Source organism: Schistocerca cancellata, chromosome 5, assembly GCF_023864275.1.
Source record: "Schistocerca cancellata isolate TAMUIC-IGC-003103 chromosome 5, iqSchCanc2.1, whole genome shotgun sequence".
NCBI classification, from domain to species: domain Eukaryota; kingdom Metazoa; phylum Arthropoda; class Insecta; order Orthoptera; family Acrididae; genus Schistocerca; species Schistocerca cancellata.
The window spans coordinates 317,117,136-317,130,345 of NC_064630.1; the positions used below are offsets into that span (position 1 = coordinate 317,117,136).

The 13,210-nt window shown below is 38.1% G+C and overlaps 1 protein-coding gene across 1 annotated transcript in view; it reads right to left on the reverse strand.

Moving 5' to 3' along the window:
• Nucleotides 1-809: 809 nt before the first annotated feature.
• Nucleotides 810-13,210, reverse strand: part of LOC126188518 (potassium voltage-gated channel protein Shaker) — a 1,090,690-nt gene continuing 1,078,289 nt past the window's right edge. The window contains exon 12 of the mRNA XM_049930120.1: nucleotides 810-5,663. The gene's annotated coding sequence lies outside the window, so the exon portion shown is untranslated. The remainder of the gene's footprint in view (nucleotides 5,664-13,210) is intronic.

Here is a 13,210-nt window from a genome sequence, read left to right on the forward strand (position 1 = left end):
AAGTGTAGGAATGCAGAGGGAAATTTATACTCATTTAAAAGAAGTGAAGTACAGATACAGAGTTTGAGACAGCATTTATATGATACTGGTTGTTGTGTAACAAATAATATACATGATTTGTTGGGAAATGAAGAAATGTAGCTGTTTTTGGAATAATAGAGACTACTTAAGTGTTTGTTTCATAGAGAAACTATAACAGCAGGAAAAAATATTGTTTTAAAAAGGAAATTAATTCATCGTATGCTTTCTGTAAATATGCAAAAGTGTATCAAAACAAATTTATTAGTATACCACCATCTAGAAAAATTGCTGACAGATAGAACTAACACAACATTTTCTTCATTATTCTCATCATTTTTTCCCCATATCATACAGATGCTGCTTCTTACAAATCTTAACTTTGAAGAGAAGAAGCCCCACCAAAACAGTTTCTTGTGAGATTAAAATACGCTGTCAAGCAGAAGTAAATTTTCTTACTCAGCGATTTGAATGCGGAAGAAATCATGTGTGAAAGCTGGAAGAAAATGCAGAAACAAAAATAGAGGTGGTTGTTGAACAGTTTATTTGAGAACATCATGTTTAACAATGTATGGGATCTATGGATAAGGCATTTACTTCATTATGCCCACTGAAATTTACTCAAACTGTGGGTAAATATATCTGATAAGAGGGGGATGTACTATATGCCACAGCAAGAAACAAGAAGTACCAAAATATGTTTAATTATCTGCTGAAAAATAAGTATAGGTCTGTACCATTATTAGAGGATGGCTGGATTTGATAAACTGAAATACAAAAGAAATAACTCATTCAATGTTTAAAAGTTTTATTGGCATTGAAAAAGCACACACTTCATTCCACGATTATCACCAACCGTGGTATTCGAAGAGTGGCGGGCGGTTTAATACCTCCTGACTCATGGGCTGGACAGAGTATGAGGAAAGGAATAGACAGGAAACATGTTATGGCAACAGGTAACAGCAAGCTAAATGGAGTAAGAAGACAGGGTGAACTAACGGATGCTATTGTCTTTTTTGAGAAACTGGATAGTCAAACACACAGTCAACTGAAACTCACTTACTCTTTGTCCTCATATGAAAATATGGGATTGCGTAAATCATTCTGAATTTACAATTTCTAAATTTAAAATCCCATCTATGTGAATTATTTATATTGGTATATTTATACAAACATTTTATTGCATTTGTTATAGGTGTTACTGATAAAACAGTAAGTCAAAATTTTCTCTGCAAACAAACTGTTGACATAGCTAACTGTTGTGTCATTGTTTGAATATATGCATATGGGAATATAAAGTGTGTTGTTCTTTTTTTCAGGTTGTTTTTTCTCAGTATACATAGTAAAAATTGTAGAACTCTACATACTGGTGGTACTTCAGATTTACATAATTAATAATCTGAAAAAAACTGAAGACCTATTTCATACAAAAATAAGAAACTAGCTGAGTTAAAAGCATATTGAGGATAATCTAGAACCAGTCTATTGCTCCAAGCTGAAAGTAAGTATAAAAATTTCTTCTGGACAAATTTTTGTTTGTATTATTTGTAGGAAGAGAGGAATTTGAAGTACTTCCCAGTTTCATTTGCTTGCGAAAGATGGAGGGAAAAATTACATCTTTATAATTTCAAATATTATAATTCATTTAACAACATAAAGTAACCATTAGGTATCTTCTTTAACTGTCAACAATAAACATTGTCAGGTGTAAAACAAACAATGGCGTCATATTTACATTTTATGTACATGATGCAATACAAAGAAGCAGTTATAAAAATGATCATTTGAGTGTAGTTTTAATTGACTCATATTGTAAGAATGAAAGCAAGCTGAATGCTTCACAAAGTTCCAGATGTTTTTTTATGTAAATATATGAAGTTCCTGTACATCACTTTGACTGTGTTATACAGACAAGTTATACATGTTTTTACTTTTGGCAATAAACAGAATGGTTTGATCCACTGGCTCTAGATGGCATGCTATGCCTACACTTGGGCTATTACATAATAATTTCATATACTGCCTGGAATTTATTTGGCGGGTTGCCTATGTAAAGACTGACTAAATGGAGATGTCTCCATTGTGCTTCTCAAGCTAAATCCTTCCAAAAAGGCCATATTGTTTTAAAATGTCTGCCATAACAAATAATAATCGTTGTGTTTTTTATTTTTGTATTACTCATTTGATGAGTAGCAGTTATAGCATGTCCATCAAAAAACCAATGATAGGTAATCTTCTTTCTCATCAAACAGGAAGTAGGGAACAGATGCATATTATAATAGTACAAATGCTTTTTTGTTTGTGTCCATCCAGACCACTTCACAATTTTATGGATTTTGTTCACTTGCACACACCATGCATTCAACAATTACACAGGTTAGTTTTTTCTTATTGCAAAAGCTGTATGTACACTGTATAAACATAACCTCACATTTTAATAGTCTACACTCTTACATCATGAGGGAAGGGTTTTCTAAAAACTATACAGATATATAGAAATGAAGAAAATAAAATTCACACAAATATCTTCAAAAGATGAGTATTTGCACAACACATATCAATTCGTATTATACTCTACATACAGACCCAAGGTCATTATTGCTCTGCCAATCAAAACTCCCATCTGTGAGCTATTAACAGGGGCATAATTTATTTAAGGAGTTTGAGCTTTCCTGTTATGATTTTGATGGGAATTTGGGATATGTAACATTTCAAAAATTATTATTTGCCACTATTAATTACATTAATACATTTCACTTTAGTGACAAAATGCAAGTTAAAGCCATTCACTATAGTTACAATATACAATACAAACAGTTATGAGTCACTGACATTAAACCATCTTAAAGTTTTTATGCCAACACCTGTACAGAAAATAGGTTTTACTTATAGAATAAACTGCTAAGTACTGCAACTATATTTCAACTGATTTGCTGTCAACTGTGATTTTAAGTAATTGGTTTCAAGGCTGACACATTTGATGCACACAACTATTAATGACGTACTTCAGGAAGCTGAAGTATTCATCCAAATACTGTAATGGAAGCAGGTACATTCATCATAAACTAATCTTAACAAGAGTCAAATATTAATAATACCAGTTTTTATAGCCCATTCATATCAATTGCAGCTCCCTTAACTGCTCATAAAATCAGTCACCAGAACTGATCAGATGTAAATGATGAAGAAAAGTGATTTTTTTTATGTTGAACATTATATATTTATCAATTACTATTAATAATTTAAGCATTGGTGTTGGCATACTGTTTTGTAAGGTATGTTGCTAACATACAGAGAATTACACTTTGTACCAATTTATATTTGTGAGGTTATGTAAGTTTCTCTTCATTACTGACTAAATGGAGACAGAGGAATGTTACAAATATTAATCAACACATATAAAATTTTCAAATTGTAACAAATATGACTAGTGTCACTTTCCTATGATATATTTATCTAATTTAAGGTTAACATCAGACTTTTGTTTTCAGCCCTATTAAAAATTAACTGTTCAAAAAATAGATGTAATACATAACACAACGTCTAACATTTTGTTCGTGGTGGCATTTCACTATTATTGATGGACGTGCTATAGCCACTTTGGACAGCTTTTAAGTAACTGAGTTGCACATTTTCTGTTGTTGGATTTGTTTTTCTCAAAACTTTCACAACCTGATGAACTTCATCATGTCCATAACAGAGTGTATGCATTATTCGTGGATCCTTCCTGGCTGTTCTTACATAGAGCATTAAAAGCAGTTTGGATATGTATAGTATATCTGTAGTCCAAATTGTGAAGTACCTGCATACCATGCTACAAGCAATGTAGCAAATTTTCGTGTTCTACATTGGGAACTTCTTAGCTATAATAATGTAATGGACAAGTAAAGGTCAGGGTAACAAGGGTAGGGAGAGTGGACAGTTCATTTTGTTGAGGAATGAATTGAAACGCCATAACTGGTAAAATTTCGAGCTAGGCAAAAAGCTAAATTCAACTCTATATTAGCTTTCACACAGCCCAAAAACACAAGCACTTAAAACAGTGCTCAAAACTAGTTTGTCTCACAATCAAGTATTCAACAAGAAATTATCTTGAGTTTTTCTTACTGTACATAATGGTTTCAATAAATTAGACTACGTGTTTTATTTATATAATCTCCGTGTGAGCGATCAAATATCCTTGTAATATATCTTTTTACTTCGGAATTTGTAATAATAGCTCCACTTTTTCAAAACTATGTAGTAACAAATATCACCACTGGGGAATTAAAAAAACAACTCCCCGCAAACAACCTCGAGCTTCGGCAGGAACTATCTCCTGCCCTGATGCAAACACGCATGCATGCAACAAAGACATATTTTCTCTCCCGAGATTCGTACAGCCTCCGTGCAACAATGTTCTTTTAGACAACGGCGGAATGAATTGGGCTAACAGTATATAACAACTCGCGACCTGACGAAAGTTCTAGAGGCCTACGTGGCGCTACCGAAAATATCGTTCTGCAGTTTTTTTCCAACATGGCCGCGAAATATAAGCGACGTGGTTAAGTTGCATGGAAGTATAAATACACCTATATGTTACTACAGACTTGTTTTGCCTACAGCGCATCAGCAGGTAAATGATTTGGAGTATTAGTAATAGTAGTTTCCTTCCTTTAATAATACCTAGTTACTTTAGCTTCTCTGTAAAATGATGTGCCCTTCCTCTAAAATACTAGCAGAACGAGAGAAATTGTAGTGAAGCAATAATACGGCAGGCTTTGATCTGCATTACTTAATTAGTTACTTAGATCAAAATCTAGTTAGATTTTATATTGATTCATGTTTTCTCTTAAAATTAATAACATGGTGTTTAATGTGAAGAAAAGCTGTTTTCTTTTAGTTAGTACTTTATTTTTAAATCATCTTTTGTAAAGTCAAATTCTCTTCCCAAGGAAATCCTAACATTACTTCTACTGAGAGGGTTTGATAATATTGCTAAGTGGAAAATATCTACAAGTTACTCATGTCTTTTTATATTAGGTTGCTGTTGCCAGACATGACACTAGTTCATCACAAGGCTCTGGCACGTTAGTGGGGAGATAATGGCAACTTGGAATAAAGGAACTACAACTGTCATTACCAGAGTGAGAGAAAGATCTAAGAGTGAGAATGTGAAAGATATAAATATAGAAAGAAAACGAATTTTACCCAGAGGAATTCTTTTTCCTAATTTACCAACAATTGGTTTCGTGTTGGGCTGAGAAGTGATCACGGGTAGAGGGAGTGGAGGAAAGGGCATTATTCGCAGCTTGCACTCGGAGCACGTAATAATTACTTGTAACAATCACGGATCGCACCGCACTTGACACATCGTCGACACATCCCGTATTGGCTCGATATGCATCTATAGACGCCAAAAACGCCTACTTTATTTAAAAAACAGTAATTGTAATAAAAAACTTATGGCAAGAACAAAATGAGTTGAGTTTCAAGTTCCTCCCCACACAACGTACATAAACTGTACGCTCACTCGATTGTTCTTGTCTTGCACGCAGAAGCACCATGAGCTCGAAGAAGCTGATCCAGCAGCAGCCCCAGATGTCTTCATGAGATGCCTCACAAGACTTGACAAAACAGCGAAAAAGCATCTTTCGCTTCCTGCACTGTAACAGAAACACCAAAAAACAATTGTACCACAGGCAAGAATCAGCAGATTTACACGCAAAAAATGTGTTTCTGATTAAAAAACACCTAAATAAGTTAGAATGGCATTAGGAAGCAGAAATATCTTTATTAAATAAAATTTATAATTTAGATAAAAACTGTGTTCAGTGTTTTGGACAAAAAGAAACATCCGTGAACTGTTACACGGTTTTGTTCACTTCCTCAGAGACAAGATTGCGTATGCTTCTGTTACAGTGTAATAATACCTTTTTAACATTTCCTAAAGCAGGAAAAACTCATAGGTTTATATGAGCAAAATTTAAGAAACGAACTGCCATATAGCGATCTTCATTTTATTCATTAGTGTACTCCAGACATTGAGCATAATTTAAAGTCTACGAACAGGATGGTGGTGAACCTTCCCTGTACGATTATTACATGAGGAATATTATTAATGTGGTAGTATTTGTTTTTTCCAAACAAATGAGTCATAAAAAGATAATTTTCGAAAGAATCCAACACATACAGATATGAATTCGTTTGTAATGAAATTCAAATAAATACTCTGCACGCTAACTGTAAACTGTCTAAGGAGGTATCTGGTATCTGAGAATGAATGACTGATTTCATTTATTGTCTCCAAGGCCAGTCTTCATGTAAATGATAAATTAGCGAACTTGTGTTGACAGACAAAATTCAATACCGTAATAGAAATGTAATACAGTAGGAACTTACGGCGCATATAGAGAAAGTACCGAGTGACATTGTTGCCTGGATGACCTCGTTATAGTCCGCGTAACACAGGATGGCCGGCCAATTTTTAACCGTTCTACGAATCCCTCTTTATTAGCTGCTGCTGGCCAATAAGATTCATTTTCTTTCCGAGTGGTTGGGGTGCGAAAAATGGTTCAAATGGCTTTGAGCACTATGGGACTTAACTACTGAGGTCATCAACTACGTAAACCTAACGAACATAAGGACATCACACACATCCATGCCCGAGGCAGGATTCGAACCTGCGACCGTAGCGGTCGCGCGGTTCCGCACTGTAGCGCCTAGAACCGATCGGCCACCCCGGCCGGCCTGGGGTGCGAAATACTGCTACACAGCGAGTCTCTTTCTTGCAGGCTGTGCTGTTGCTTTGATTTGCAATGCAGTTTTATTCACAAAGCGACCCAATTGTTCATTAAACTCTTGATATTTTTTGTACCAGTATAGCTGTTAATGGATACCGTATCTGTAAATGTGTTAGTGTGATTTCCAAGTAAATACGTTAGGTGGCAGCAGTAAGGGGTATTATTTACCATGTTTACAGCGTTTTTAAACGTATCAAAGCGGGCCTACTATTTCTGACATTTTGAAGACACAAGAACAGACTGTAGAAGCATGTGGTGTCGGCAAGAGAGCTGTACAGCGAATTGTAAGCAAAAGTATCAGAGCTGTACAAAACCCCAGGAAAAAATGGCTTTGTGTTGCCTGGAAAGCATCGAAATCGGAAGACACCTATAACACTAATGGATGGTTTTTACGAGGATGTTTTCAAGCCCTCCGTGTTTGAAATGTAAAATGGCGAATGCCTGACCTCACAAAAATATGTTCCAATTATGCATGAGAAATTTGGCTTCGAAGGTAGCGCTTCATCAATGGGACGAATTTAAAAGACACTGATTTTAGATATGTAATGATGGGACAATGTTTTGAATCGAAAGAAATGACATAGCTGCAACACGAGCCACATTCCTGAGAAAGACACGCGAAATAACAGAAGAACGTAGTTCAGCGGTGTATTACATTAATGCAACGTGGTGAATCAGAATCAATTCAGGAAAACATGTTGGAAAGTGAGTGGTGGTACTGGCGGTTTTAAATTTCTCGCAGGAGAAGATTCTTGGATAATTATGTGCACTCAGGTTCTACTTCCGGTTTTATTTCTGGAAGCATACTTGTACTGAAGTGCAAGGAAAACAGCAGTGACTACCGTTCAGAAATGAACGCTATTACTTTCAAGAAGTGGTTCGCTGAACACTTCTTGCTATACTTTGCTTCGAAGTAGGTCACTAGAATTGACAAAGCCAGTTACCGTTTAGCTGTTGCCGAGAAAACAGCGAGTACAAATACCCGAAAAGCGGATATTGTGCTCTGGCTTAAGAATGTTCCGCGTAAGTGTAGTCGAAGTGAATTAATTTGGGCAAAACCTAAAGGTTATGTGGCAGGAAAGAATCACACATTTAAGGTAGCAGTCACTGAATCGCTTTTACCTGAAGCAATAGACATGATCTCCCCTTAAGCGTGGACAGACTGTGTGCGGCATGATGGAAAGCTCCAGGAAGGGACTGATATGGAGGTAAAAGATGGATATACGTCTTGTTATAAGTTATAAACAGATGGTTCGGACGCAGACTCAGATAACAGTAACGATGGAATTACGGTGTAGAATTGGAATAAAGTAACGTAAAAACAGTTCTTGTTTTCTTCATGGTTAAAAAAATCTTGTTTGTCAACATATCAATTGCATAAATAATGTATGAGACTCTCCTAGCCTTTATCGATTGGGAATTTGTATCCTAAGCGGCATGCAGCCATTCACTTGTTATTAATAGCTTAACTATAATTTTCATCACATTGCCCAGCACCTAGCTTGTTATTACTTGAGAAATTTAAGCTTATACCAGTGTGTACTATGCTGTATATAATCGCGAGAATGTGACAACATGAATTAGTCAAAAATCCCGATTTTTGACAGATAACGTCTCTCATTTTCCAGGCATAGAAAGAAAAAATGTCTTAAAATAACAGCGAAGGTTACGTGTCGAGATATCGGAGGTTTCCAACTTTATGGGGCACCATTCTATGGAGTTATTCGAAAAAGACTGATTGTTGGTTGCTTGTTCCATGGATCATAAAGTGCGATCAACACAGGTTTAAAAAAAAAGTCCTACTAAGTAGAAGAAGTCGTCAAGCACATATATTGATTTCAGTTTGTGTTTGAAGTTAATTTTATTGTGTCTTACATTTTTATTTATAATATTGTCCATAACATACTTAAAGGAAAAATTCTGTAAGCATTTTTGATAAATTAGCCGTTAGAGAATAGTCTTTGAGAAAAATTGTACTTGACATATTCATAAAGCTATGTGCGCTGTTTTCACCTTCTGAGGTCATGCGGACTATAGCTGTGGGGCAGCGGATACAACGTTGTCAATACGTGAAATAAGATTTTTCTCATGTAAGCGACTGATCGAAATCGATTTTAAAATTTATTGTTCTCCTCCCAGATCTGCATTTACACGGACGTGATAGGGTAGTGATGTGCACACATCGAGATGGCTGTAGTATCGCATATACAAAGTTTAAAAGGGCAGTACATTGGCGGAGCTGTCATTTCTTCTCAGGTGATTCATGTGAAAAGGTTTCCGACATGATTACGGCCGCACGAAGGGAATTAACAGACTGAATGCAGAATGGTAGTTGGTACTAGACCCAAGGGACATTCCATTTCGGAAATCGTTAGGGAATTCAATATTCCGAGATCCAGAGTGTCAAGAGTGTGCGGAGAATACCAAATTTCAGGCATTATCTCTCACCACGTACGAAGCAGTGGTCGACGACCTTCACTTAACGACGGAGAGCAACGGCGTTTGCGTAGAGTCGTAAGTGCTAACAAAAAACAACAGTGCGTGAAATAACAGCAGGAATCAATGTGGGACGTATGACAAACATATCCGTTAGGCGTTTGACGTTAATGGACTATGGCAACAGAAGACCGACGCCAGTGTCTTTGTTAACAGCACTACATCGCATGTAGAGCCTCTCCTGGGCTCGTTACCATATCGGCTAGACCCTAGACGACTGTAAACTGTGGCCTAGTCAGATGAGTCTTGATTTTAGTTGGTAAGAGCTGAAAGTAGTGCTTCAAATGGTTCAAATGGCTCTGAGCACTATGGGACTTAACATCGGTGGTCATCAGTCCCCTAGAACTTAGAACTACTTAAACCTAACTAACCTAAGGACATCACACACATCCATGCCCGAGGCAGGATTCGAACCTGCGACCGTAGCAGGCGCGCGGTTCCGGACTGAGCGCCTAGAACCGCGAGACCACCGCGGCCGGCTGAAAGTAGGGTTCGAGTGTGGTGCACACCCCACTAAGCCACGGATCCAAGTTGCCAACAAGGCAGTGTGCAAGCTGGTGGTGGCTCCGTAATGGTTGGGCTGTGTTTGCATGAAACGTGCTGGGTCTTCTGGTACAGATGAACCGATCTTCGACTGTAAATGGTTATGTTCGGCTACTTGGAGACCATTTGCACCCATCATGGACTTCATGTTCACAAACATGCCACCAGGTCACAATTGTTCATGAAAACATTCTGGGCAATTCGAAAGATTGAGATTTGAGCAGATGATTTGGCCACCCTGATCACCCAACATTAATCCCATCGAACATTTACGGGATAAAATCGAGAGGTCAATTCGTGCACAAAATCCCTCACGGGAAACAGTTTCGCAGTAATGGACGGCTATAGAGGCAGCATGGCTCAATATTTCTACAGGGGACTTCCAACGACTTGTTGAATCCGTGGCCGGCCGCTGTGGCCCAGCGGTTCTAGGCGCTTCAGTCCGGAATCGCGCTGCTGCTACGGTCGCAGGTTCGAATCCTGCCTCGGGCATGGATGTATGTGCTGTCCTTAGGTTAGTCAGGTTTAAGTAGTTCTAAGTTCTAGGGAACTGATGACCTCAGAAGTTAAGTCCCATAGTGCTCAGAGCCATTTGAACCATTTTTTGCCTCGGGCGTGGATGTATGTGAGGTCCTTAGGTTAGTTAGGTTTAAGTAATTTTAAGTCTAGGGGACTGATGACCTCAGCTGTTAAGTCCCATAGTGCTCAGAGCCTTTTGAATCCATGCCACGTGCAATTGCTGCGCTAAGCTGTGCAAAAGAAGATCCAACACGATATTAGGAGGTATCCCATGACTTTTGTTACCTCAGTGCGTAACACGATGTGCCATAGGCAAATGAACATGACTTTTCCGGAGTAACACAATTTGGCAACAATTTGCCTGCTCTCTGCCGCAACGCTTATGCTGACCATATTCCCGCAATGCTTCCCTATCGCGCGAAAGCACCTTAGTAGGTGACGCAGACTACATATAATGGGATAGGTTATCTCGTCCTCGAATAACTGACACCCTTCCGTCGCGATATGCGAGTACATATTTTTCAGTGCAGATGGCTGCGTTGAGAATGATGTGATGTTTGTGATGCTAATAGTGAAGGCTTGAGGCGAAACCAACCTATTCCTGTAGAGCAGCAACTAGGACACAGGTGAGTTAAATCCGTGTGACAAGACGAATCAACGACAGAAAACGATGAGGGTTGCATGCTCATTTGCCAGTTTTCATGCCTGGTGCAGAGTCTTAGAATGGAATGCATTCTAGTGGACGGGTATATTCCATGATGTGGTCGACTCTAGCATCAGCTACTGCTTCATCGCTTAACATGGGGTATGAGACATTGCGGAGAAGTCTGAGATTTAACCCTGGTCAGTGGTGCATAGTGTGGTAATCAGGAACTGTAGGTCATATCCTTTCCTACTGAAATCTTTCCTCATAAAGATTCAAACTGGCTACCTATGGTTGCAGCTTCACAGACATCATCGGGTATTAGGTTACACCGAGCTACCAGGTGTGTTGTTAACGCGTTATCATAAAACGACGGAATATAAGTGTGATGACTGTCTCTAACCTAACTTACCCTGCACGATGTGATCACGGGGGTGCGCAGAAATTTATCCAAGAGAGGGCAAAATACTAAAATTGTAATTATTGATACAACTGATTCAGCGAGTTTGAAGATGTGTCATTTTCCAAGCACTAATTTTGACAGGAAGTTTACAAACAGTTGATAACTACTCTCTTACTACTTTTGAGCTAGATTACTTTGATATGAAGGGTAGGCATATTTCAATAGTGTACCCAATCTTTTGATCAATTTGAGTGTAGGTTCTACTTTTTTATTTAGTGATCTAAAATTATATGATCATATGATTACATGTAGGGCAACCAATGAGTTTTGAAACACAGATGGAAAATATTCTCAAGAGAAGTGATTGCAGGCCAGCAATGTTAGGCTGAGAATGAAATTAATGATCTTAAATGTAAAAATTCAGAACTACTGAGAAAATCCTGTTGGATGTCAACAAAAATAACCAAAAAAAATGCTGTTTTAATGTTCCACTAAGTGGAGCAATAGGGAATAAACAAAAAAGAACAAAAAAAATTATTCAACTCTGATGACATCTATTGGCATACCACTTTATTTGCTTACAGAACTTCGTATCTGATTAAGTTAATGGATTTATTGCACTGCTTTTAAGCGTTCTACTTTGTAAGGTTATCTGTTTTAATGTTGAGTGGTGAATAAAATGTGTTTTGAGAGCTATATGGCGTGAGAAAGTAAACGCTGGCGAGTGGCAAAATGTATCCAGTACTTCCTGTCACTAAGGACTTTACCTATTGAAAATGAGAAATTGGAGGAATTTAAAAACTACCTAATCGACATGAACTGCGTGGGCGCAAGAAGACAGACGAATACTGAAATGTTTCAAGCAGCAGCGAAACAACAGTTCGAGTCTCGTGGCATATTTGTTGCTCAGCAACCAATAAACACGATATTCCACAATTCTAGCAGGAGCACTGCCACTGGACGCACTAAGCATGGAAGAGTGTCGCGTGGACTGGCGAGTCTTGCTCACGGTACTCATTGGTAAATCTACGTGTGATGCGCTAGCTTGCCCCCCCCTCCATCCCTCCATGTCCCCCTCCCGCCGGACCCTGCCCGTCCGCTTGCCAACGGAAGGGAGTTTAGGAAAGAAAAGAGGTCCATGGTACATACTTCATCTGCAAATGTTTTTTCAGCTTCACCATCCCACAGACAATGCACCAACACACAAGTCTCGAACTGTAGCACAAAGTTTTGAGAAACACTCCACGGAAGTGAGGTTGCCTATGTTTCTTTGCCGCGGCTGTGGGGTTGGGGGGGGGGGGAGTGGGGGTTGCACAACTCCTTGTAGATTTACATTGGACGCAGCATCCAACTTTAAAATCTTGAAACTAGTAGTTGTAAGGGTCTGGTTGCGACCGAACTATCCACTTTTGCAGTTGAAGTATATAACAATAAAAAAGATACTGTCTGCAAAGTCAAAGGGATCGATCTTTAACAATTTGTTCATGAACTGAAATCATTTGGATCAGCTCTCCAGCGAGCTACTGTTCTTTAGCTGCGACTGAAAAGTGTTTGCAGCCAGCATTTGTTTCGTTAGCAGCATCCCAATTTCAGTAAATGGTCAGATTCAATATGAAAAAAAATTACGTACGTAATATTATAAGACATATTTTCTTCGTAATGATTGTTCAAAATAATTCTTGAACTTCTTTTGAGTCTGTACCTTTTCCTCGACGTATTCGGCGTGCTTGCTGCAAATCTTGCACGCTTTTTTAATTATTGATGTATGATGTTACATTACTGTAACGTGATAAACTTTCTCCTCCT